The sequence below is a fragment of the Pelmatolapia mariae genome, linkage group LG23, assembly GCF_036321145.2.
Source record: "Pelmatolapia mariae isolate MD_Pm_ZW linkage group LG23, Pm_UMD_F_2, whole genome shotgun sequence".
Lineage (NCBI taxonomy): Eukaryota > Metazoa > Chordata > Actinopteri > Cichliformes > Cichlidae > Pelmatolapia > Pelmatolapia mariae.
This window is the reverse complement of record NC_086246.1, coordinates 34788552-34816299: the sequence shown is the minus strand read 5'-3', so window position 1 is coordinate 34816299 and position 27748 is coordinate 34788552. Positions and strand designations below refer to the sequence as shown.

The 27748-nt window shown below is 41.8% G+C and overlaps 1 protein-coding gene across 1 annotated transcript in view; it reads right to left on the bottom strand.

Moving 5' to 3' along the window:
- The window catches only part of LOC134621242 (inactive N-acetylated-alpha-linked acidic dipeptidase-like protein 2), a 272732-nt gene that overhangs the window by 121417 nt on the left and 123567 nt on the right, over window positions 1-27748 (bottom strand). The gene's annotated exons all lie outside the window — the stretch shown is intronic.

Genomic DNA, 27748 nt, shown 5'->3' with positions numbered 1-27748 from the left:
AGCTGCTTAGTTAAAAATACCTTACTGAAATGAAGTAATAAGACCTAACATTTCTTCTTCCAGAGAAATAAGGCTGGACAAGCCTACAGTCAATTACGTGTCTAAGTCTGGTCACTGCTATGCTCACTTTACTACCTTTGAATGCAACTGTCAACCCAGAGAGCTATTGCTATGCCAAGCAGGGAGGACGACAAATTCACCAAGCAGGGTTGGCGACTCTCTTGAGGGGAAACTAGTCTGTCTCTATACTGGAGTTGAATAAAGTCACTGATTCTGCAACACTGGGGAGGTTTTATATGTGGCCCATTGGAGTAGCTTAAATAGTCTAATGCACAAATGTCCACTTAAAAAAAAAAACTACCTCTGTGTAGATGATTGATTACTGGATATTTTCAGTAAGAAGGGAGACTAATTTGACCACTTCTGCAATCTTGTTTGATTTGAAACACCTGGGTGTATTCCAGAGGGTCCATGCCTGATCTATTTTTTGTTTGTGATAACGACTGGCCCATGAAAGATCTCTGCTGAAATTGTCATGGCATATCTGACATGGTAAATTATTTGTCAGATGTGTTTTTATTTCAATATAGTCTTATTACAATATGAGTTTTTTCACACTGAGACGACGACTCTGTTGAATTAAGCAGACTAGCCTAGCTGAAGATAATGATGTGACACAAACTGACATTACATATAGGAATATGTTCATGTCTTCAGTTTAACCTGTGGGATGAAATCTGTAGTTGAAATGTCACACAGTAAAATAAGTTGGTTAGACTACATGTATTTTGTCTTTCCTTTTTTAAAAAAAATTTACTTGCAATTAAAGTTGACACACTGGCAAAGTAACTAGATTTAGTGGGAAGTCTTTGGCCACACAGCTCAGCTGTGTCCCTATACAAAACTGACTAACAGCAGTACTTAATAAATTCGGGATATGTTTAATTGCCTACAACCTGGCAACGAAATATAACCCAAATCAGACAACACAAGCGGCTGTTGTCTGACTCTTTTTACATGACCTATAGCATAATGAGTAAGGTACCATCATCCCAGCTGCTTGGCATTGTTGAATGACTGAGTGAAGCAACACAAACTAAAATTAGTAATTATAGCATAAAACTGTTTACCCTAAAAGAAAATATTGCAATATTTCAAATGTATTATGTTACATAATACTGACACTACATATAATGTGCCTCTAGCAGGTTTTAGGTCTTTTTAAAATAACCTAATTAAGTCATAAGTCACCAGATATGTGAGTCAAATCTTACTCAACCTGAAGTCATAATGACTGCAGTCTAAACTTGTACAGCTCAGAACCAGAAAAAGGAGACAAACATCCCACTACTGCAGCATAGATATAGAAGCAGAGACAATAAAAGAAGCTCTAATGTACATAAACTGTAGTTCATTCAACTGCTCTGCAATCAATGCTTTTCCAATGTATAATGTCAATGCTTGAAGTATTAATTAAACTCTATGAACATTTTGAAGCCAATGTATAGATTACACAGAGAACATCTTACTGTTTTCTTCATTCATCAAGTTAAATTCACATTATAACTGTAGATGTGTAAATATAGCTGTCTGCAAATCTTTTTTGTTGTATGTGCATTATAATGGATCAGTGTTGCTGAGCAAGATATTGAAATGAACTTCATTTGAACCTGATTTGCACAAAATCCTGATTAGAGAACACACTAGCATTACTGAAATTATGGCATTTGACAGACAATGACTTTACATTTATGAGTGGTCACCCATGAAGCTTAAAAGCCTTACAGGGGTAGCACTATAGATCTAAAGATACAAAGTAGTGAGCAGAATTTGGAATACAATAATCTAATTGTGCTTTACTTACAATATTTGCAGATATAACAAAGAATGGATTTAACCATGAGAACTTTAAAGGGACCCAATCTGCATTACATAAAAGAACAGTCTTTGAGTACAACTTTGGCTACAATATTACACTCTCTGTACTGAAAAATTATATTTTAACAGTTTGTGTATTGTTTGTTTGTTGCATTGGATGACAATCTGTCTAAACCTCTTAGCCTTGTTTTTATCAAACTAAGGTTTTAGAAAAATACATGGCTACTTTGAGATTTTTGGATGACCTGAGGTTATGGCATTTACTCAGAACTTTAAAGGTCTGTGAAGTTTTTGAGTCCCAGTAGAAAAAAAAGAACTAAGTCGCAATATGAATTATATAGAGAGGCACACTATCATTCTATCAGCTAGGGAAAAGATTTAAAGTCATGCCATGTACAGCTTCTCTGCTTTTCTCTATTACAACCAGTCACAGTGCATTAAAAGAGTGTCAGAGGGGGAAAGGGAAACAGACAGTCAGAATGAGAGGAGAGTACTTTAGAGAGGGAATAATAAGATAGGGAGGTATAAAAATTGGGATGCAATGGGAGGACAGACAGAATAAGCAAGTGAACAGGGAGGGAAAGAATGAGAGAGAGCAGAGAGAATGGTTAATTTCAGCCTGTGGTGCCACACCGGGAATCAATATTTAATTTCTTTGTCTGCTATGATAACAGAAGAGTGAAATCATTTTGAGATCTCAGCTTACCACTCAATACCACTCTACCAGTCTACAAAATCCTATGTGCTACAGAGAATGGCTTGCTGGACTTGAACGAAAAAGCTTGAAACTAGATAATCTTTAGGAGTGAGTATATTGAGGCTGTTCTTGCTTGAATAAGGCTGTATTATTGTTAGAGTTCATATTCCACTTTTGTTTTTACAATAAAATCCAACCAAGTTTTACTCTCAGACTGTCACGTGCTGATGCTCTGACAAGTGGGGCAGTTAATGAGACTGGTGTCAAAACTTGTTGCAGATGGAAGGAGTATTTTAGCCTTTGAAATGGTGTATTTAACCATTTTCTTTGCCTAAACCTAACCAAGGAAATTTTAGTGCTTTGTAGTGTTAACAGTAAATGAAAACAAAAACTCAAAGACAAATGTAAAACTGTGAACTCTAACAGCCTTCTCAGGGTGCATATGATTTCAAGCACCCTGTTTTGGAATACCTGCAACTTTATTCAAACTTTTGTCAGTTTTTATACTTGGGACAATATACTACTTTATGCTGCATGTTGGGAAATAATGGTAAAAGAGAAACGTCTTAATGCATCTTAAGATATATATATATATATATATATATATATATATATATATATATATATGTATATGTATGTGTGTGTGTGTGTGTGTGTGTGTGTGTGAGAGAATGTACTTCATTCACAAAATAAAATGTGAAAAAAAATAACCCTTTGTAAACTCAGTGTACAGCAGTGAGGCACATCAAATAAGCAGAGTGTAACAGGGAAGGACGGTGTGCAATAATCAAAATGCAATGCGCTGCAAGAAAGTGCCAATGACAAAAACAATTTTGCATTATGTCTGTGATGATAATAATAATTCCGTTCCAGACTGTGGTCTTTGAAAAAGCAATTTGCAGCTGTTGAACTAAAATGCATGTACAAGCCACTCAGAAATGAGTGACTGGGATATTAAATAGACAAAGAAATAGAGCAGGGAAAGGCTCAAAGAGATTGCAACAGACTAAAAGTTGTCGTCTTCTGTTACTTATTCACTTCTGTGTTACCTAAAAGAAACATCAGGGTTCAAGAAGGAAGATGCAGAGAAGCAGACACAGTGTTTGGATGAACAACTTTAGTGCTAAAACAGTGTTGCTGAATATAAAACGATCTGCAAGGAATGTACATTTAATCTAGAAATACATTTTAAATGTCTCACGTGCGTACATATTTTCAACTTTACTTTAAATATCACTTTATTCTTTTTCATTTCCACCGAAAACTAATGCAATTAATGGGACAGCATAAACTATAATTTAAGGCCTGCTGCAACTAAACTTCAAGTGTCACATTTTCCAAATAGGTAAATAAATGAGTTAAGTTTATTTATAAAGCAGTTTTCAGAGACAAAGTCACACAGCACTGTACAATAAAATCACCAGCACAATATCAATAGAGAACTATGTTAATACAGAAAAAAAAAAGCCCACAAAAGGCCTGATTAAGCAGAAACATTTTAAACTGCTTTTTAAAAGCTAAGTGGAGCTGAAGTGGTAAACACAGCCTTGGTGCCACAGTCTAAAAGGCTGTACCTCCTCTACTCTTCAATATTAAACAAAGGAGAACTAATAGATTTTGAGCTTGTGAGTGCAGACAGTGAGCAGTGTATTGAACAGAGTTGAGATATTAGTCTGGAACTTGTCTATTTTGTGTTCTCAATGTAAGTATGTGGATTTTAAAACAAATTCTAAAATCAACAGGAAGCCAGTGTAAAGAGAACAAAATGTGGGCAATGTGAGCTTGCTTGCTTGAGTATCTTAGGAAACTGGCTGCAACATTTTATATCACTTGGAGGTGTGAAAGAAAATTATTTACCTAAGCCAGTAAATAATGCTACAATAATCTAGGCACAATGAAAAAAAAAGCATTTTTCTTTGCTCAGAGGAGAATACAGCTTGCAACTTAGAAATATTCTTTAAATGGAAGAAAAAGGAACATGAAATAGTGCGAATCAAAGTCCAAAGAGGAATCAAATATTAGACCACGATTAAAAATACTGGTCTACCCAGATGAGCAAAAGGAAAAAATTACTTGACTGGCTCTCCAGTTGTTACCTTGTTTTAAACTCCAGGCCATGATTATAGCTCCTTCTAATATCCATCAAGAATCAGTTACTAATTCGGGATAAACAGTCGATTAGGGTGGATAGCCTATCTGGCTTGTGAGACAAAGGATATGTACAGCTGAATATCATCAACATAGAAATGATAGGAAATGTCAGAAAAAGACAGAGCACTGCCTGGAATGATTACAAGAAGGCCTATGACTCGATGCCCCACAGCTGGATACTGGAATGCCTAGAACTATACAAGATCAACAGGACCCTAAGAGCCTTCATCAGAAAATCAGTGGGGCAAACAACACTAGAGGCCAACTTCAAGCCAATAGCACAAGTCACCATCAAGTACGGGATCTACCAAGGAGATGCTCTGTCCCCACAGACTACGGAACAGAGCATTCATCTTTGTTACCATCTGACTACACTTCTCCAGTCCGAACGACATTCCAATGTCATTACTGTATAGCCTGGTGGTGTAGATTAGTGAATCGATGTGTCGTTCACTCTTGGCATACAGCTTGATGTCATCCATGTACAGGAGGTGGCTGACAACCGCTCTGTTTCGTAGTCGGTATCCGTAGCCAGTCTTGTTAATGATCTCACTGAGGGGGTTCAGGCCTATGCAGAACAGCAGTGGGGACAGAGCATCTCCTTGGTAGATCCCGCACTTGATGGTGACTTGTGCTATGGGCTTGGAGTTGGCCTCTAGTGTTGTACGCCACATCCCCATTGAGTTCCTGATGAAGGCTCTTAGGGTCCTGTTGATCTTGTACAATTCTAGGCATTCCAGTATCCAGCTGTGGGGCATTGAGTCATAGGTCTTCTTGTAATCAATCCAGGCTGTGCACAGGTTGGTCAGTCTGGTCTTGCAGTCTCGGCTGACTGTTCTGTCTACCAGTAGCTGGTATTCTTGCCAATCCCTTTCTGTGCCCCGCTCATGTATCGACCCATGTGCCTGTTCATCTTAGCCAATATGATGCCTGACAGGAGCTTCCATGTGGTACTGAGGCAGGTTATTGGTCGGTAGTTGGATGGGACCGGTCCCACAGCCTTCGCCAGCCGCTCAAGGAGGTACATCAGAGAGATAGAAGGCAGCTGTTCTCCACAGTAGTAACCCTTCCGCCAGAGAGATAGAAGGCAGGAGAATAAACCAGCTGTTCTCCACAGAAGTAACCCTTCCGCCAGGGTTACTTGCGTAGTAGCATTCCAACAACGCCCTGTTTTCGTCTCTTGCCCACCGATGCCTTCTTGTTCCAGTAGCCCACTTGTCGTCAGGGTGCCCTGGTTCCTCAACACCTGACGCGGACCTTGTTGATTCGGGCGACGTCCGAGCCGGCATGCCTTCATATTTATCTGTCTCGCTCATGTCTGCGGTAGGCTTGCTTAGCATAGGGGGTCTAGCCTTAGGACCCTTACTGGATACAGACGCCCCAGGCGGGAATCGAACTTGCGATCCTCTGCTCCAAAGGCGTGTAGTCTAACCACTACGGTTCATATGTGTATATATATATATATATATATATATATATATATATATATATATATATATATATCTGTAGCTGATCTACACTATGGCAGCAGTGATCAGTGAGATGCTTGGCTACAAGTTGAACAGCCACATGAGGCAGTACCCTCCATGGAGAAGGAGGCTAGAGGGCAAGATCAAAGTAGCACGAAGGGAGGTTAGCCAACTAACGGAGTTGCAGAAAGGCGCGACAAAGAAGGTGCATAAGAAATACAGCAAGCTGTCCATACCTGAGGCCTTGGAAACTGCCAAGCAAAGACTCACAGCCTTGGCCAGCCGCTTGAGGAGGTACACCAGAGAGATAGAAGGCAGGAGAATAAACCAGCTGTTCTCCACAGAACCAGCAAAGGTGTACTCTCAGTGGCAAGGGAACAATAAGAGAACAGCACCACCAAGGCTGGAGACGGAGCAATACTGGAAGAGCATATGGGAGAAGGATGCAACCCATAACGGCAATGCTCAGTGGCTAGTGGATCTGAGGGCAGACCATAGCGACCTCCCTGAACAGGGTCCAGTAACCATCACAGTGGCAGACATCCAAGAAAGGGTCTCCAGTATGAAGAGTTGGACAGCACCAGGGCCCGACATGGTTCACGCCTACTGGCTGAAGAAGCTGACTGCACTCCACGAGCGTCTGGCAGCACAAATGAACCAGCTGCTAGTTAACGAGAGACACCCGGGATGGCTAACCGAAGGTCGGACGGTCCTGATCCCCAAGGACCCCAAGAAGGGACCGGTTCCATCCAACTACCGACCAATAACCTGCCTCAGTACTACATGGAAGCTCCTGTCAGGCATCATATCGGCTAAGATGAACAGGCACATGGGTCAATACATGAGCGGGGCACAGAAAGGGATTGGCAAGAATACCAGAGGCGCAAAACACCAGCTACTGGTAGACAGAACAGTCAGCCGAGACTGCAAGACCAGACTGACCAACCTGTGCACAGCCTGGATTGATTACAAGAAGGCCTATGACTCCATGCCCCACAGCTGGATACTGGAATGCCTAGAATTGTACAAGATCAACAGGACCCTAAGAGCCTTCATCAGGAACTCAATGGGGATGTGGCGTACAACACTAGAGGCCAACTCCAAGCCCATAGCACAAGTCACCATCAAGTGCGGGATCTACCAAGGAGATGCTCTGTCCCCACTGCTGTTCTGCATAGGCCTGAACCCCCTCAGTGAGATCATTAACAAGACTGGCTACGGATACCGACTACGAAACAGAGCGGTTGTCAGCCACCTCCTGTACATGGATGACATCAAGCTGTATGCCAAGAGTGAACGAGACATCGATTCACTGATCCACACTACCAGGCTATACAGCAATGACATTGGAATGTCGTTCGGACTGGAGAAGTGTAGTCGGATGGTAACAAAGAGAGGGAAGGTAGTCAGAACTGAGGGGATTGAACTACCAGAAGGCAACATTGCAGACATAGAGGACAGTTACAAGTACCTGGGGATCCCGCAGGCAAATGGGAACCATGAGGAGGCCGCTAGGAAAGCTGCAACCACCAAGTACCTGCAGAGGGTCAGGCAAGTCCTGAGGAGTCAGCTGAACGGTAAGAACAAGATCCGGGCCATCAACACCTACGCCCTGCCCGTGATCAGGTACCCTGCTGGGGTAATAGGCTGGCCAAAGGAGGAGATAGAAGCCACTGACATAAAGACAAGAAAGCTCCTGACCATGCATGGAGGGTTTCACCCCAAGTCCAGCACCCTGAGGCTGTACGCTAAGCGGAAGGAAGGAGGCCGGGGACTGGTGAGTGTCAGCACCACAGTCCAGGATGAGACAAGAAACATCCACGAATACATCACGAAGATGGCCCCAACTGACAGTGTGCTCAGTGAATACCTCAGGCAGCAGAAACCCAAGAAAGAGGAGGAAGGCGAGGAACCATCATGGAAGGACAGGCCCCTGCACGGTATGTACCACCGGCAGATAGAGGAGGTGGCTGATATCCAGAAATCCTACCAGTGGCTGGACAAAGCTGGACTGAAAGACAGCACAGAGGCACTAATCATGGCAGCACAAGAACAAGCTCTGAGTACAAGATCCATAGAGGCTGGGGTCTATCACACCAGGCAAGACCCCAGGTGCAGGCTGTGTAAAGATGCCCCTGAGACAATCCAGCACATAACAGCAGGGTGCAAGATGCTAGCAGGCAAGGCATACATGGAACGCCATAACCAAGTGGCCGGCATAGTGTACAGGAACATCTGTGCCAAGTATAACCTGGAAGTCCCGAGGTCAAAATGGGAGATGCCCCCAAGGGTGATGGAGAATGACCGAGCTAAGATCCTGTGGGACTTCCAGATACAGACGGACAAAATGGTGGTGGCTACCATAGTGGTGGTAGACAAACAGAAGAAGACGGCTGTAGTGATCGATGTAGCGGTTCCGAATGACAGCAATATCAGGAAGAAGGAACACGAGAAGCTGGAGAAATACCAAGGGCTCAGAGAAGAGCTCGAGAGGATGTGGAGGGTGAAGGTAACGGTGGTCCCCGTGGTAATCGGAGCACTAGGTGCGGTGACTCCCAAGCTAGGCGAGTGGCTCCAGCAGATCCCGGGAACAACATCGGAGATCTCTGTCCAGAAGAGCGCAGTCCTGGGAACAGCTAAGATACTGCGCAGGACCCTCAAGCTCCCAGGCCTCTGGTAGAGGACCCGAGCTTGAAGGATAAACCGCCCGCAGGGGCGAGATGGGTGTTGTATATATATATACACATACATATACATGATCCATTCAAGGCCTTATGTTATACAACAAAATTGTCTGTAATTGGTTCTTAATTTGGAGCCATCTATTAAACAAAATAAATGTCAAGAAAGCTCTGGCTATGAACTGCAGCCGCTTCCCCTTTTTACAAACAATAGGTTTGTTGCAGAGTATTTTCTGCAGAATAGGCAAGGGAAAAAAAAAAACCCTGTTCGAAAAATGCATCACCCCACAGCATCTGACAAATATCACAGCCACAAGTAATGACAGTCGTCATTCTTCACCTAACACACATTTTCATATGCATTCCCCTACTTATATTTTTTCGCTGTGATTTGAAACTGTGATGGAAGGGCCATGCTGTCAGCAGCATAAATGCCTTCTGAGACCGAGCAGCTTCTCCTTGTGATTATGCAGATTCATTGAGGCTGCCGCAGTCACACAATGCCTTTCCTGACAATACAAGAACTATGGTAATTCAAACATATTGCCAACAGCGTACTATTTCAAACATTATGCCAAGTGTGCCGTCGAGCCATCTTGGAAGGCCATAAAGTCACACACCCATTCTGGTGATTTATCATCAGCTTCCTTTCCGCTGGCTTTATGTGAGAAAACATATAAAATAGACATATAAATTAAACCTCCCAGCTAATGTGGATGATGTTCATATTTACCATATACAGTGTGATTCCAAAGCAAGCCTATTGTTATCCATTTCTTTATGTTTGAAAACCTGACATGGTATTATAATTCAATTAAAGTATCATCCATTGTTTTTCCAGTAGAAGCATACTCTATGAGCATGCATAAGAGTGCAGTTTGTCACAGCGAATGCTAATTGTGTTCAAAATCCAACATTCTGGAAACACACAAAGGTCTATGGTATTTTAGATACATTTTATGGATGACTTAAATTATACGTTTTTATTGGTTTTGAAATGGCCTTTGTGTGAGATTTTAGAATTTTAGATTTTTTGGTAGGAGAGGAATAGACACAAAAATTTCTCCTGTGGGTAAGTATTTATGATTGCTCCTTTGGGCCATAAAGATATACATTGTCATGGGTATTTTCTATTGTGTAAACTTGGTTTCTCAGACTCATATTTCATGTGCAAAAGTTTGGGCTGGATGTGGGTTGTGCGTTTGATCAATGTGAGAAGTCATAAACTGTGATGCATAAAGGGACAGGAGGACACGAGGAGGAGACCACTACACTTGAAGATAAATGTACATGTATATCTACTAGCTCCAGTTTTTTATTAGTTTTTCATTTACATAATATGCCACCTGGTGTCATAAAATAATGTACACCTGAGAACTTTCTGTGTATTTCATGACATGAAATTTGCAAGCTTTTCTTTGCAATCTGTGCGATATATTGTGCTATATGACCTGCCTTACTTCCAACTTCAAGACACTACCACAAGACAACAGAGTGCTCGTGTATGTGACCCCCAAACTTAAATTGTCAGTTGTGATTTACATCAAATTGTCAATCACAATTACCTCAAAAGAATAAACAGTAATGTGCCAAAATCAAATTAATTGAATAATAAGACCTACAAAGTGTTTTTGATGATGCCTTATTTTCCAAGGCTACATGGAAGATACATAATAGCTTATATAGTCAATTGCAAGGGCATCCTCTCTTGTTCAATGGAGAGTTGCTTCCCAGCATTTTTCTCCCAAACAGTACAACCTATAGGGGGTGGCACCCTGGATTTGTCCACTGAAAATGAAGTCATCACGACATCATCTTTCATCATACATGGGGTCAAACTAGAGGGTTGTTTTGTCTGTGATTTTTTTTCCCCCTTGAAAGGGCATCCAATTCCGCATCCTGGTATGCTATACTAAATAGCACTTTTGTGGTTTTTTTTTATTTTTTATTTCACTAGAAGGGTGACATCTCAGATTCCCCAGCTGAGCCCATTACAACCGCAACTCATAAGGCACCACATTACATCTTTTTCATTTAAAGGGCATGTCATTTTTTCTTGCTTGGGGGGAGGCCTACAGGTCACCGTCATGTTTTCTTCCAATGAAAGGGCACCCATGAGGGTTCTTCATTCACATATAGAAGCACACTACAGGACTGTTAATGCTGATTTAACCACAACTAAGATAGTCACCACAGACATTTTGTGTGTTTTCATCATTGTGTAGATACATTAGAGGGCATTTTGTCATGTTTACTCTTCACTGGCGGCAACTTGGAGGGCATTTTCAGTGTATTCCTCTCTCTCGTTCTCTCTCTCATATATATATTCTTTTTCAGAAGAAATGCTCCTTTTCAGAAATGCTCCCATAGTTGTGTCTACAGTTTTTCACCTTTTATTATGTGTTTTACATTAGAACAGCATCCTCTTTCTGTTATAGTTGTTCACATGCATTTACGACAAATAGATTAATAAAACCAAATCTGTATGAACATGAAGCTTAGTGCATAATAGATTTCAAAGCACTGAGAAGATTAGGTCAGACAAAAACACCACAAACCAGGAATGTTAAGAGGATTATCTCAGAAACACCACGATACGAATATGTTCCTAAGAATATTTGAATATATATATATTTTTACTGCACTGTCTACAACAACATTTCTGTATACTGGAGAACAGATTTTAACTCTTAGTGTCACATGGAATCACAAGCATAGCAAATGACCAGAGATGGGCAGTAATGCATTACTGTAATCTGATTACTTTTTTCTAGAAACAAGTAATGTAAGGGATTACTATTGCAAAAAAGTAATTAGATTACTGTTACTTTCCCGTAAGCACACTGCGTTACTGCGTTACTAAACCGTCGTGATTTTGTTTGTGAGCGTGTCTCATGACAATGACGTAAGCACGTGCGACACCCGTGACAGCAACAGACGTGTGTAGATCAACAATGGATAATATGGATTGTGGGAGAGAGTACGGCCATGCAGCGTTTAAAGCGGGGACATACTTACATTAAAATTGACAAAAACATTAGCGTCCACTGTACACTCTGCGTGGGAAGAAAACTTCTGTCTACAGCGAAAAATGAAACTTCAAATCTGAGCAAGTACCTAGCATGCTGCCACGGGAATGTGAAATTCATAAAGAAACCCCCGGATCCCCCCAATGACATGACCGCTGCAGCACCAGGCAAACCTCCACTTTCCCCACTTGTGCTAAACAGGTGAAAATAGATTTAAAAGCGACAGGACAGTGGCGCCGAATCTTTGATTTTATTTATTTTTTGCTGTGTTTTACTTGCATCTATTTGAAAGAGTGAGTGTAAACACAAAACATTATTTTATTTTATATGCTTGTATATGCAAAAAATAGTTTTAAATGTTAAACAATTTCTTCAAGTCAAAGACAGTTGCATATAATTGAATTTTTGCTTAATGCAATGTGCATAAAATAAAAGACTAAAACTCATAAAACAATTTTTAGAAAGAGGCTTTCCATTTGATTCAATTTTGTATGATGGATTATGCATAAAAAATAGAATTGGGCTGAAAGGTCTGTTGCTTTATTATGTATTCAGGTTGTGTTTCATGTTTTTAAAAAGTAACTAAGTAACTAATTACTTTTGAAAATAAGCAATCAGTAAAGTAACAGGATTACTGTTTTGGAGAAGTAATCAGTAATTAGTAACTAATTAATTTTTTCAAGTAACTTGACCAACACTGCAAATGACAATGTGTTTCACAGCACGTCAATATTTTTTCTGTCAGTATCCTCAAGCCACGGTGTATGTATTCATGGTACTCGTAAAGAGGACTGAAAATCTCTTTGGTTAGCTTTACATTTTGACCTGCTAGCATACTGTAAATGAATATTGCGTATTCATGAAATACATACATACAAAAAAAACCCTGATGTAACGATAGAATAGGAACAAACTAACACATGAACTTGCAATGACACTGAAATCTAGTTATGTTTGGCCCAGTCATGGGCTACATACATCCGCTTACATACACCCTTCTGTTAGTGTTGCAAACTTAATTCCTTTAGTAGATACAGGACTAGTCATAGCCCATTTAAATTATTTGTCCTTGTTTTCCTCTTTAGAACAAGGCTTCTGTTTTGTATTGGTGTCTTCTTAGACCACTACATGACCGCCTGTTTGGATGTTGAGATATTGTCATGGTGTAGTCATTTTTTGTCTCAGATGCTTTGGATGCAATGGATTCATTCTGTCCTATACTGCTCTTGTAGTATACTCTCATGTAGCCTTAGCTGACTAAGGTATTATTCTTTTCGTCTAGATTCAAAAAACAACTTTTGAACCTCAGTGTTTCTGTAGGCAATACAGAATAGAGTTACAGTGACTAAAGGTCTATTTAAAATGGGACACTCAGCAGCATGTATAATAAACCACTTACCCACATAAAGCCCATACAGAGGGGTTTAAATCACACAACAGTAACTTGCCAAGTGTGCACATATACATGTAAGATCCTGCAATTCCAGTTACTTACACACACACACACACACACACACTGATAAAAGCTATTTTGGAGAGAGGTATATATAATCTATGCATCCATCCATCCATCTTCTTCCGCTTTATCCGGGGCCGGGTCGAGGGGGCAGCAGCCTAAGCAGAGAAGGCCAGACCTCCCTCTCCCCAGCCACCTCCTCTAGCTTATCCGGGGGAACACCAAGGCGTTCCCAGGCCAGCCGAGAGATATAATCTCTCCAGCGTGTCCTGGGTCTGTCCCGGGGCCTCCTCCCGGTGGGACATGCCCGGACATGCTCCTTCACCAGGATGGCGCGGCCACATCCAGACGCCTTCCTGACCGCTCCGCTCCGACACTGCCCCGTGAGTTCACCTCGGTCATCGCCACGGTGGTCTACATCCCACCCCAAGCGGACACAGGTATGGCTTTGTCCGAACTACATGATGTGCTGAGTTCGCTTCAAAACAAGGATCTGGGCGCAGCCCTCATTGTAGCAGGAGACTTTAATAAAGCGAACCTCAGACAAGTCATGCCAAACTTTTACCAGCATGTCTCGTGTCCAACGAGGGGGGATCGAATTTTGGATCACTGCTACACACCATACAAGCAGGGCTACAAAGCTGTCTCACACCCGGCTTTTGGGAAGTCTGACCACAACGCCATCTTCCTCATTCCCCAGTATAAACAAAACATACGGAGGGAAGAAGTAACCACGAGGGAGGTGAAACGGTGGTCTGCCCAATCAGAAGCTACGCTACAGGACGCACTCGACGACGTCGACTGGGACATGTTCAGAGCATGCGCAGTCGACATCAACGAGTTTACGGAAGTAGCAGTATGCTTCGTCAATATGCTAGCGGAGGAGATTATCCCCACTGCGAGAGTCACCACATTCCCAAACCAGAAACCGTGGATGGACAGATCGATCCGCGCTGCAGTAAACGCCAGGACCGCCACCTACAACGCGGGTCTCGCCACTGGCGATATGAGCGCCTACAAAGCGGCCTCATATGGCGTGCGGCGCGCAGTGAGAGATGCTAAACGCTGGTACCGGGAGCGTGTGGAGTCCCGCTTCCTCCAGGGCGACACACGGAGTATGTGGCACGGACTACGCACCATTACGGACTACAAACCCAGGGACACTGCGCCGATCAACGCCGACTCTGCATTCACCAATGAGCTGAACCAGTTCTACGCCCGTTTCGAGGTTAGCCAGGCGGCTAATGCCATCTACCGCCTGACTACCGAGGACAGTGACGTCATCAGCGAGAGACCGGTGACCAGCATCGCGGAGCATGACGTCCGAGCGGCATTGAGGAGGGTGAACACAAGGAAAGCGGCGGGGCCAGACGGCATCACCGGCCGTCTGCTGCACTGCTGTGCTGACCAGCTAGCAGGTGTGTTCACTTACATCTTCAACGAGTCCCTGGCGAAGTCTGTGGTCCCCACATGCTTCAAAAGATCCACCATCATCCCGGTGCCCAAGAACAGCAAACCCTCATCCCTGAACGATTACCGGCCAGTTGCGCTGACCTCGGTAGTAATGAAGGTGTTTGAGAGGCTGCTGAAGAACATCATCTCCTCCTCCATCCCAGACACCACAGATCCGCTCCAGTTCGCCTACCGACCCAACAGATCCACTGAGGATGCCATCGCCCACGTCCTGCACACCACCCTCAGCCACGTGGACAAGAGGACAAGAAACAGGGTAACTATGTGAGAATGCTGTTTGTTGATTACAGTTCAGCGTTTAACACAATAGTGCCCTGCAGACTGTTCACAAAGCTGAGGGATCTGGGACTCAACAGCCGTCTGTGTGCGTGGGTGTTGGACTTCCTCACTGGCAGAACTCAGGTGGTGAGGGTGGGTAGGTGTGTCTCCGACAGCATCACCATCAACACAGGAGCACCACAGGGGTGTGTCCTCTCGCCACTGCTCTACTCCCTCTACACTTCAGACTGTGTGGCCACCCACGGCTCCAACACCATTGTGAAGTTTGCTGACGACACAGTGGTGTTGGGTGCCATCTCCAACAGTGATGAGGTGGCCTACATGGACGAAGTGAAGAATCTGGCATCATGGTGCCAGGACAACCACCTCCAGCTGAACGTCGGCAAGACCAAGGAGCTGGTGGTGGACTTCAGAAGGAGTCAGCACAGAGACTACAAGCCCATTATCATTAATGGAGCTCCAGTAGAGAGGGTGCAGTCCTTTAAGTATCTTGGCGTCCACATCTCCTCAGACCTGACATGGGCTGCCCACATTCAGGCCCAGACCAAAAAGGCTAGGCAGCGCCTGTATCACCTACGACAACTGAGGAAGTTCAGGGTCTCTCCAAAGATCCTCAGGATCTTCTATACAGGCGCTGTGGAGAGCATCCTCACACATCGTGGTTTGGAAACAGCTGTGTGAAGGACCAAAAAGCTCTCCAGAGAGTGATCCGTACAGCAGAACGCTGCTGCAGGATTGCTCTCCCCCCGCTTCAGGACACCTACACCAGGAGATGCCGGACTAGAGCAACGCAGATACTGAAGGACCCGTCCCATCCTGGCAACAAACTGTTCCAACTTCTACAATCTGGTAGAAGGTTCCGCATCATCTGGGCAAGGACAGAGAGACTCAAGAGGAGCTTCTATCCTCAAGCCATCCGGGCCCTAAACCAACCCCCCCCCCCCCCCCCCCCCACACACACACACACACACACACCCGCCCTCTCACATCATCTATAATTGACTGAGACTCTCCTCCAGACACTCAATTCCTTTAACTTTAAATATGTTTATATTGTCCATTCTGTAAAATAGTCAGATGTCTATTCATATTAATGTACAGAATTCACCTGCTTGCTGCTACTACTGCACATTCACCCAATGTATATACTATATATATATATATATTTATAATGTTATTCCTCTACCCCCCCCCCCCCCCCCCCTTTTTTTTTGCACATGTTGAGAAGCGTGTCAGGATACATTTCACTGTGTGTTATACTTGTATAACTATGCATGTGACAAATAAAGAACCTTGAACCTTGAACCTTGAACACCTCACCCAGGAGGCATCCTTGTCAGATGCCCGAACCACCTCAGCTGTCTCCTTTCGATGTGGAGGAGCAGCGGCTCTACTCTGAGCCCCTCCTGGATGGCTGAACCTCTCACCCTATCTCTAAGGGAGAGGCCAGCCACCCTTCGGAGGAAGCTCATTTCCGCTGCTTGTATCCGCAATCTCGTTCTTTCGGTCACTACCCACAGCTCGTGGCCATAGGTGAGGATAGGGGCGTAGATCGACCGGTAAATTCAGCTCTCTCTTCACCATGACAGACTGGTGCAGCGTCCACATCACTGCGGCTGCAGCACCAATCCGTCTGTCGATCTCCGGCTCCCTTCTCCCATCACTCGCGAACAAGACCCCGAGATACTTGAACTCCTCCACTTGGGGCAGGAACTCATCCCCGACCCGGAGTGGGCACTCCACCCTTTTCCGGCTGAGAACCATGGCCTCAGATTTGGAGGTGCTGATCCTCATTCTCGCTGCTTCACACTCGGCTGCGAACCGCAATGAAGCCAACAGAACCACATCATCCGCGAAAAGCAGAGACGAGATTCTGAGGCCACTGAAGTGAAAGCCCTCTGCCACTTGGCTGCGCCTAGAAATCCTGTCCATAAAAATTATGAACAGAATCGGTGACAAAGGGCAGGCCTGGCAGAGCCCATCACCCACCGGGAACGAGTCCGACTTATTGCCGCCAATGCGAACCAAGCTCTTGCAATGGTTGTATAGGGATCGAATGGCCCGTAGCAGTGGGCCAGACACCCCATACTCCCACAGCACCTCCCACAGGACACCCCGAGGGACACGGTTGAATGCCTTCTCCAAGTCCACAAAACACATGTAGACTGGTTGGGCAAACTCCCATGCGCCCTCAAGTATCCTTGAGAGGATAAAGAGCTGGTCCAGTGTTCCGCGACCAGGACGAAAACCGCATTGTTCCTCCTGTATCTAAGGTTTGACTAGCGGACAAACTCTCCTTTCCAGCACCATAGACTTTCCCAGGGAGGCTGAGGAGTGTGATCCCCCTGTAGTTGGAACACACCCTCCGGTCCCCCTTCTTAAAGATGGGGACCACCACCCCGGTCTGCCAGTCCAGGGGTACTGCCCCTGATCTCCACGCAACATTGTAGAGGCGTGTCAACCAGGACAGTCCTACAACGTCCAGAGCCTTCAGGAACTCGGGGCGGACCGCATCCGCACCAGGAGCTCTGCCACCAAGGAGTTGTTTAACTGCCTCAGTGACCTCGCCCCCGGAATCTATAATCTATGCAAATCATATAAAATTTACTCTATTATTGCACTCAGCCAAGGAATTATAAAGTAATGGGTTAATTATACCCTTTTGTTAAGAATAACAACATTACATCAGAAAATACAGTAAAATATACCCCCAAACCGTGAGTCTTGTGTTCCAAATTGCGCATGCGCCAGGCCGCGCATTTTGACTGTGCGGGACAGCAAGCAAATTCTGGGTCGTCTAAGGAGCTTGGAAAGAAAAGCGTCTGGACTTCTTAAAGTTGCTTGAAGACGTTTCACCTCTCATCCGAGAAGCTTCTTCAGTTCTAAGGTCAAATGATTGACCTTTGACCTTAGAACTGAAGAAGCTTCAAATTCTGGGTCCTTTCTCCGGCTTCCATCGAACCCCAGAAGTGAAGGAAAGCTATTTACATAGGGTGAATAATATATAATAGCGCATGCAAATTGTAATTTTTGAAGTGATGAGATATTACACTTTACTTGTATTGCTTGCGTCTGTGTAATGCGCCATTACTTGAAATGAAACTTTGACTCTGTTGCTGTCTATTAACCGTCTAGACAACTGCAGGTAAGTTGCAATGAAATGTGTTCGTGGTGCGCTTTTTATCAGTCAGCATGCATGACTAGTCCCGGACTGGTAATCGGAACACTGAGATTTCCCGGTGGCTACGGCCCGAAGTGGCCTTTAGAATAAATAATTACAATCGTGGTCTTTGCAAACTACTTTCCTGCCTTGATGGAAAAGAAAATGGACGTCAGACGATTTTTTTTTTTTTTGAGAAATGAGAGGGGCAATCCTTAAGTTGTGGTGGCTCTCCTTCTGGGCCAACACATAAAACAGGTAAACAAACTTAAATCCTGTATGTCTTTGAGATTCTATGAACATTGTGCAGATCATTCCCAACAGTCGTGTTTTAAAACTCTTAAAAAACAGCTGTTGCATCCATCTGCATCTCCCCATTGATCTTCACTGCAGCTCCTCATCATCTCGGAGAGCTCACTAAAAGCTTTCTCCCAGCCTGTAACTGGCTGCTTTGTTTTAGCAGCACCAGAACTTTCTGAGAAAGCTCTGAAGCATGCTTGCTTGTATTTAAAAATGTGCGCGGCAGTAGTCGCTTGTTCTGTCATGCAGATACAGCTTTGCTCATGTATCTGCGTCATAATCCGCTCAGCTGTTCGCACTGCGGGGAAACACTGGGACAGAGCAGCATCATGACTTATATATCACGTTTAACCTGAGTAGCGAAAGACCGCGGGAGTCTGAAAACAATGAAGCCGGGAGTCCGCTGTTCTCGCCGGCTCGAGTGACCATTGAACCCCCCGGGGCTAGCTATCGAGCTGGTGGGTAACAGACTTCTCCGAAAATGTCGGAGCACTTTTTCAAATATGCAGTGTCTTGATAAATCAAGCAGATATTTGAAGTTTACATGGCTACTTTCTCGCCTGAAAATATGTTAAAAGTTTATTTTGTGACCCAGAAAGATTAATAAGAGTAATATTAAAACTTAGTAGCGGCCGCCATTGTTGGAAACTGGAATTGGTTGGGCCGCGCTATGAATTCTGGGATATGGTGGGCCACGAAGGACACCCGACCCATGACTGTTAGGTTAATTGGCCTCTCTAAATTGTCCTTAGGTGTGAGTGTGTGCGTGCATGGTTGTTTATCCTGTCTGTCTCTATGTTGCCTTGCAATTGACTGTCCAGGGTGTACCCAGCCTCTCACCTGTTGAAAGCTGGAGATAGGCACCAGCCCCCCACCCCCAAGGGGATAAGGGGTATAGAAAGTGATGTAAATATTGCTTTGTTGTGCACGAAGTTAACCTCCTTACCAACATATCAAACTACCTTTTAACATCAATCTGTGAAATGTTATACAATGTTTTTGTTTTTAAGGAATTCAGTATTAATGTATGTAAATCACTCGACTTAGTCTTTTCACTAAATTGTATCTCCCTACAGACACAGAGCATTGAGAAGAAAAGGGATGTCGTTATCTGCTGCCTCATTAGCTACCTCGGGGAAGACAAGAAGATCTTTTTCATGACTGCCAGATATGTCATATTGATACTTATTAACTCAAGGGATCCTAATGTTCTTCTCTCCTGTCCTCTCCTATCCCCTGTTCTCCCCTTCTCCATTCATCTTCTGTCCACTCCCCTCTTTAGATAAACTGAAATGTATTGAAAAAGCATCTTAAATAACATAAAACATGTGTATCCTTTTTGTTTCTTTCTTTTTAACACGTAGGAATGTGAGGATTACACAGACAATATGATGAAGGTGATCGTGATCCACAACATCATGGCTGAGGAGGATCCATCAGATGTGTTCATTGTGATTGAGGGAAACCAAGTGATGGAAGGATGTGGAAGCCGAACAAAGGCATGTGTACTGCTGATGGGACTGATGTATGCCCTCAACCTCGAATATCCGAAGGAGCTGAAGAACACATTTGACACTTTTCAAAAACGTTTTTTGGAACTTGACGGGGCGAAACTACTGAAAAAGAGAGAAACTCCTCTTTTGCTTCTCTGTTCCATTTGCTTCCTCATCTGTTCCAGCTGATCATATAAAGACTGATTTTCAGATTTGATGTCTTCCAGTTCTGCTTTGATTACACTGATCTCAGAGCCCATCTTGAAAAAAAAAGGGATGTGTTATTGTCCAACATTATTGAAACAACTTTTAAAGTTGTTAGTTTAGAAGTTAATAAACAGGTTCATTACTTGAAATCTTGCTTGAAGCTGTTGTGTTGCACTTTATTCTGTGTTTTTATGGAATAAAAACACTGAGATGATGAACCATCTGTCTTTTTTGGGGGGTACATTTTACCTTATATGACTAGGTAATGTTTATCAACTGATAATAATTAAATTTTATTAGTAATTATCAGGTATTACCAACTAGCAAACAAGAGATAATTTTACCTAATTTCAATGAGTAAGTAGCTGTTGAATAGATACATAAATATGGGGTAAATTTTACCCAATTTAATTAAGTATTTCATAGCTTTTTATTGAAGCTATTTTATACACAATATGTTGAATTAAATCTACCCCAAAAAAGCCAATGCAAATTGTTACCTCAGATTTATTGGGTAAATTCTATGGATTACTTCTTACAGTGCACAAACAGAAACACAATTGTAAAAGCAAACAACTACACACACTGTTGACCATTTCTTTGAGAGAGGGAAGATGAACCATTTGCCACTGTGGTCTTTATTTCACTCTAACAATGTGCTATCCACTGGCGACCATTTGTTTTCAAATAGGGGCACCTGCCACAAGCCACCCACACTCCAACTGCAGACAAGACCAACATAAATCTGGAACAATACCCAATTAAAGCACAAGGTCCTCTCCATTTGTTTTGTATTCTTCTAGCCACCAAAGCACCACGTGTATCTCCCTTTCCACCTCTGTTTCTCATCCTCTTGACTTCTCGCAGTCCTTCGACCCCCTGTTGCCCCCTCTCCTGGTATAAATCCCCTACAAAACGAGTATCTAGTTTTATTATAATTGGTTCCCAAGCACCCATTCCAAAACTATCAGTGCAGCAGCATCTCAGTTTGGAAGACAGGTCCAAGCAAAGTAAGATAAGTAGCAGGTATTACAGCTGTTGCACAAACAAGATAAATGACATGTGTAGACCTGTTTGTAAATACTAGAAGGTGAAAAGAATACCTGGGGCAACTCAAACACACTTGAGATGATGAATGGTGTGATAGACTGTGCCAGAGACACAAATACCAATGAATGAACATGTATGAGGCAAGGGTAGAGGAGACAGGAAGGTAAACAAAAAGTATACACAGTGGAGAAATGATTTGGTTAGTTCAGTGCCACTCTGCAGAGTTGTAATGATGCATTTGGCTGTTTTGATTTGTTACATGTAACAAAGCATTGGCTGAGCCTCTCTTGGACCAGAAAGGCTTTGTACACAACACTCACATGGCTAGATGAGCATATTGCTTAATAAAAAGTGTACATTTCTAAGAAAAACAAAAGCATTATTTACTTATTTTTACAGTTTCACTATACATTTATCTACTATATCTACTAATGAAAACAACAGTGAAGCTTAAAAGGAAAAGGGGAGACAGACAGGTGATGTATAAAATCTTGATGTATAATGTGGCCTTGTTTACATCCATATTAATAATATTATTGTTATTTTTTAATATACGCAATGACCAAAAATGCAAAAAAGGACTTTTGAGTGTTTTCTTTAATGGGACTGGGATTTCCTCAACTTTTGGAAAGCTGCTAACCAAAAGATGTTCTCTGATTAGATGGTAACTTTTCACTCCAACCATTATCTGTGTTATAAAGAGTTTTTTTTAATAAACCATTCTTGACAGAGTTCCCCAAACCTAGCATATATAACAGCACATGTGCCTAGCACCCACTCAACAAGAGTTTTTGTATAGGAGAAGCCATTTCAAGTATTATATCAAACTCAAATTCAAACTTGTAAAATCAATATCCTATGATGTGATTTTCAGTTTTCTGTGCTCCACAATCTGGGCAACCTGAAAGATTTGCTGGCACCAGCCTCCCCAGAGAGAGAGAGCAAGAGAGAGGGAGAGGGACGATAGAAATCAGAAGTAGAGCTAAAATAGATTAAATACTGGACTCAAATACAAAGTAGACAGATTAAAGTAAATAAATGGCAACACTGCTCTGCATCTGCTTGAGGTGCATTTACAGTAGGCAACAGTTTTGTGCCATGTTCACCATTTCCATAAAGTAGTCTTTAGAGCTTGTTTCCTCATATAAAGTTTGTCAACATTTTAAAATAGAAGATTTTTACACACACTGATTCAGTTCATTTGACTTTGCGGGCATTCATTTATGCACAACTGTCTTAAGGTCCTGCCACAATCTCAATCAGGTTGAAGTCTAGACTGGGCCTTCTTTTTCTGATCAGACGAAGACAAATCTATGACATGGTCTTCTACAGCATCATGCACCTCTTTCAGTCTGGTACAATAAGCAAAGCAGTGACAACCGAAAGTCCATAAAGGTATGGCCAGAGAAAAGAGTAACTTAGAGGATAATTTAATTACCTGCTCACGTAAAACTGAGCTCATAAGGAGGAGGATCAAAGTGAGTGGTTAGATTGTTGTTGTTTTTCCAAAAAAAAATTGCTTTTCAGGAGCTAGTCCAGCATCTGGACAGGTAATTATTGCAGGTATGGCTAACGCCCCATAGATTAGAGTAGGCACATGAAGCAATGTGTCTGCAAATAAATTATAGGTAGCGATATCTGAACTGAAAAAGTGCAGTTAAGTGAGAAATTGTCCTTGGGTGATGAAGAGAATGCTTTTCTTCTTTCAAATTATTTATAGCACCAGTGTCCCACTGGTATTTACAGTATACACATTAAGAATGACGCCAGAACAGACAAAACAAAATTTGTAAATGAAGCTGTGGCTGTAAGTATGAAACACAGAAGAATGAAACCTGACAAAAAAGAATGACTTTTATAAATCCAAGCAGAATACGTGCATGCATTGTGGATTTTTTTTTTAATGTTAACATGTTTCCTTAAAGAAGATCAAAGGTAAGCTACATTCTCTTTCTCTCTTTTAAGGCACTGACAGAGGTTGTCTGCAGCTAAATTACAGCCAAATGTGACAGGGCCCTTTCTACCTATTACTTTATTTTAGATTAGGGGATTAAAGGGACATTGCACTCGTATCCATTTGTGACCTCCTGTACCTGAAACTGATTGGTAATTGGCAAGAAGATAAATCTTCCCTGTGGATGAACGACTTAACTCTAAAAAAAATTATACTAAGCATCATAGCCTGAACAGACAAAGAGAGCATGTAGAGCAGAAGTAAGAGAAAGATTTTAATGAAGAAAATGAGAGGTTAGGGAGATGCAAAGCCTGCTGCTGATGAAAGAGAAGGTTAAGAGGTGATAGAAGGAAAGTGAGCAAGGTGGGGAGAGGGTTGTAGTGCTTAAGGGACAATGAGAAAAAACAAAAAAAAGGGAAGAGGTGGTGGTGGGGGTGGAGGAAGGAAATGAGATAGAGTAACGATGAGGTGTGCTTTTTCAAAAGGCAAAAGTTTTCCGAGTTTAAAAAGATGGTAGAAGTTGGGAAGAAATCCGCGAGGGCTGATCATATCTGCAAAACACCCCCAGGTTGGATTAAAGAGACAGTTTGGGAGGCTGAATCATTGAGCTGCTATACTTAATCAGCAGAGTGGCCAATGCAGATTGTATATGACTGTGAAGTGTGGGATGGGGTGAGAGGGAATATTTAGCTCATATTAGGAGTGCTATCCTCCCCCTTGCACACAAGCAACATTTCAAAGAACAGTCAAAGTCTTGCTTTTATTGTGACGTTTCACACATGTTTTAACTTTTATGTTATTGATGGAAATGAAATAGTCATGGTATAGGTGAAAAAAGGGTATTTGCACACATGAAGGCTAAAGAGTTAGGGAAAAAAATATCAGTCCCAAAAGGAAAAGGAACAACAGCAAAAAGTTCTATTTGTTCTACATATGCATTACCATGCATATGTCATACATAGAGTCATCATTGTGACCAAAAAGTAAAATATGTTCAAACTGTCAGCATAATGGAATCAGTCAGTGATTACATGAAAAGAGTGAAACAAAGGACTATAACAGTAACCGTAAACATGCTAAAGTGACACTGTTTTAACTGCAGTCCATGCTCACGCAAACTATTGGTAAGATGTGCATTTATTATGATTACGGTACTTCATTTGAAGTTCAAAATTTATAGTATTATGATATGGTTTCCTTTAAGTGTATGTCAGTGAAGTTCAGTACATTACTCAATATCATGGTTTGTAACACACACACACCAGTCTACTGTGTCTATTTCACACTTTTCCTCTCTGAAGCTTGAAATGGACACATGCAGTTGCAATACCGCATGCAGAAGGTGGAGTACCAGCAGGGGTAGATAATGTATTTAAAGCCAATAAATTGCTAGTGAGTAAGTAAGGTATGAAGTACATTCAAGGGTTCTTCTATTCCAGAAATTATTAAGCTAGATGGCTAATATAGATTTACATGTAAATATGTTTAAACGCTAACAGGGAATTAACGGAAAGCTGTTCCATTGCTCAGTTCATGGTGCAGAAACAGAGTGAGTGTTGGTAAATAAGTGAGCCCTCTGTGATTTATCATATTAACTAATAAGCTTTCATTTTCAGACTACCTTGGCCATCATAGGATATAGCAGAGTTAGAGAGTAGTGTTAAGAAACTTTTAATAACTCCTTTAACACATTAGCAAAGAAAACCCCTGATGATTGAGAGGGGATGCCAGCTGCTGCCATGTCTGGCTTAATAGAAAAGGCCAGCTGAATAGGTGCAGGCTGCACCTGCATTTTCAGATTAGCAAGAAAAAGCGAAAAAGACAGAGAAAAAGCTTGGTTGACCAAATATAATAGATTTAACAAGCTGCTTTGCTAATACAGCACCTTTATTTTTCCATTATTGGTTTATAAACTGCACTGGAGAGATTGACATTTATCAGTGTCACACAGTGCTTAAAACTTTTAATTTACCTGTGATCTTTTTATTTTATATTAATAAACTTTTTTTCTTTTGATAAAGTTGTAGCCCTATTTTCTTTGGAGGTCTTTAAAAGCTGTTTTTAGAGATCTGTGGTCCTCACAGCAGAGCCACTAAAACCATATGATTTTAAAGAGGTTTTCCTGTAGAGTAAACAGAATATAAAGTATTTCAACTGATGTCAGCCCTAAAGATCTGCAGCAGTAATATTGATCCATAGATCTATATAACACTGATGGGAAACATTTTTCTCACATTTCTACAGAATAATTACTTTCATCTTTGAAACTTTAAGTAAAATGTGCCAGTAATACAGCTTTATATGCAGTGAGGTATATTTCACAGTGTGATATTGCTACTTTTGCTAAGTGGTTCAGGAAATGGCAAATATTTTAATCACTATAGGAGGGATACATTTTATAATTCAGACAGGAAAAAGTGAAAAGTTCCAGGGAGAGTGCAGCATATATAGAAACAGTAAATACAGGAAGCACAAAGTCATAAAATTATATGTTTGGGGTTTTTTTATTGGGATGGGGGGAGGGGGGGGGGGTGTCTCTACTACACCACTGTATTAGTCTTGACATATAAGCATTCAGTTCTTTACCATTTATTATAAACTGATAAAGACCTTGTAGTGGTGGTTTGATTATTAAAAAAAACATCATTCATTAAAGAATTATCAGCTCCAATAAATGGACAGGTTAATAATCAGCTGAATTCTTGTACAAGCAGCTGCAGCAGCTGTAAAGTTGCCCAAGGCCTTTGAGAGATGTTTCGCTTAATCTGCACCTGCAAGGCATCTCTACCAACTAATTTCAGGAAGAAAGAGAGGGACCTTGGTTATGTAACATTTTTACACCATCTATTTTACTAAAGCTGTTATGGCTTTAGTTACCTGTCTCTCATTCATAGTTCAATGTAGCTGATTTGGTATTAGGGTCTAGCTGGAAGCATTTTCTAACCAGGCTTTACACCCCTGACGTCTTGTTTCAAAGAAACCGAGGACACCTGTGAGGTATATCCTTAACTAATTTCTGCAAGGCAGAGAAGGATCACATAACGTTTTTATCCTTCTATTATACTAAACGTAAGGGAGAATTATCTTAATGGATGTGTAGAATGAGCATAAAATTACTCCATTAAGAATGGCCTTCAAAACAAGGTGGCAGTATTTCATGTCAACATCTGGCCATCTTTATTCTTAATACTGAGCTTGCTGAAATCAATGTGTCTGCCTAAGAGTCTGCTGGCAGTTGTTCCTGCACAAGAACATTTTTGAATTAAATTTTTTGAGGAAAACTTTAATCAAAAAACATCAAAGCAGAATTGGAAATATTAACATCTTGATTAGTGGCGGGTAATTACAGAGAAACAAACAAATAATAGAAATGAAGAAGCAAAGTAAACTGAAATATGGACATATAGTGAGATATTCTAATGAGTTACAACAAGCCCGCTGTTGGTTCTTTACAAAGTTGCAAAAAAGCACCAAAAGATCTCCAAAAGTGGCATTAAAGATGCAACGGATCCTTTAGGTCCTTTAAGTTGTGAGTTTAAAGCTCCAACACAACCACTAACATCCTGTCACTGGTTTGGTTTGTCTGTAAACTAGAAAATCAGTGATAGCTCTGCGATCTGGGAGAGGTTCCAACTCCACAGCCATGAATATTTGGTCCCTGTTAAAGTTTAAGCATTTACATCTGCTCATTTCTCCCACATCCTAGATGCAGAGTCACGGGTATATCGTGTCATGTCCAGTGTATGACAGATGTCTTTCGCATTTATGAATTTTCATAATGTTCCGGTTTTTCACTGTATTCAAGTTGCAGTACTATTGTTACCTAACTTTTTTAATCACCTCTAATCATCTATATTTAAGCTACAGTTGGATTAATATGGGTATTAAAACTGATACTAATGCAGACAAGCATTGATGAAAGCAGTGTGTTATCCAGAGAAGACCTTCTATGAACACTTTTTTTTAAGGGTTGAAATAGATACAAAGTTGTTTCAACAACAGTTACAAAAATAAAGAATATGAAAACTCTTTCTTTTAATCATGCATGATCGGGGCTTTAAGATGAACTGATCGTGGGTATTCTGGATGTCTGAAGCTTAAAATATTTTTTAAGCCATTCCTTTATAAAACAGGGAAAAGTCATGAAGTATTAAGCTGATAACACACAACTTAGTGGGAACTGTGCCTCTAGGAACTCAAATAGAAAACAAGATTAAGTCTTATTTACTATAGTTTACCCTCTTAGGGTTAAAGCTTGCAAAACAACATAGTTTTAAAGTAACAGAACCGTCCTAGACACCGCAAGGGTAATCTCTAATATGGTGCTTAGCAGTTGGTGGTTTTTAGCAGATCTTTTCACACAAATTTCAACATTAACCTGGCAAAATCGCAGCTGTGGCAGCAGCTGTAATTTTGAAAAAAAAAATGAAAATGCCAGTGCTTTATATCCTTTCACTGAAAAGAGGCGATT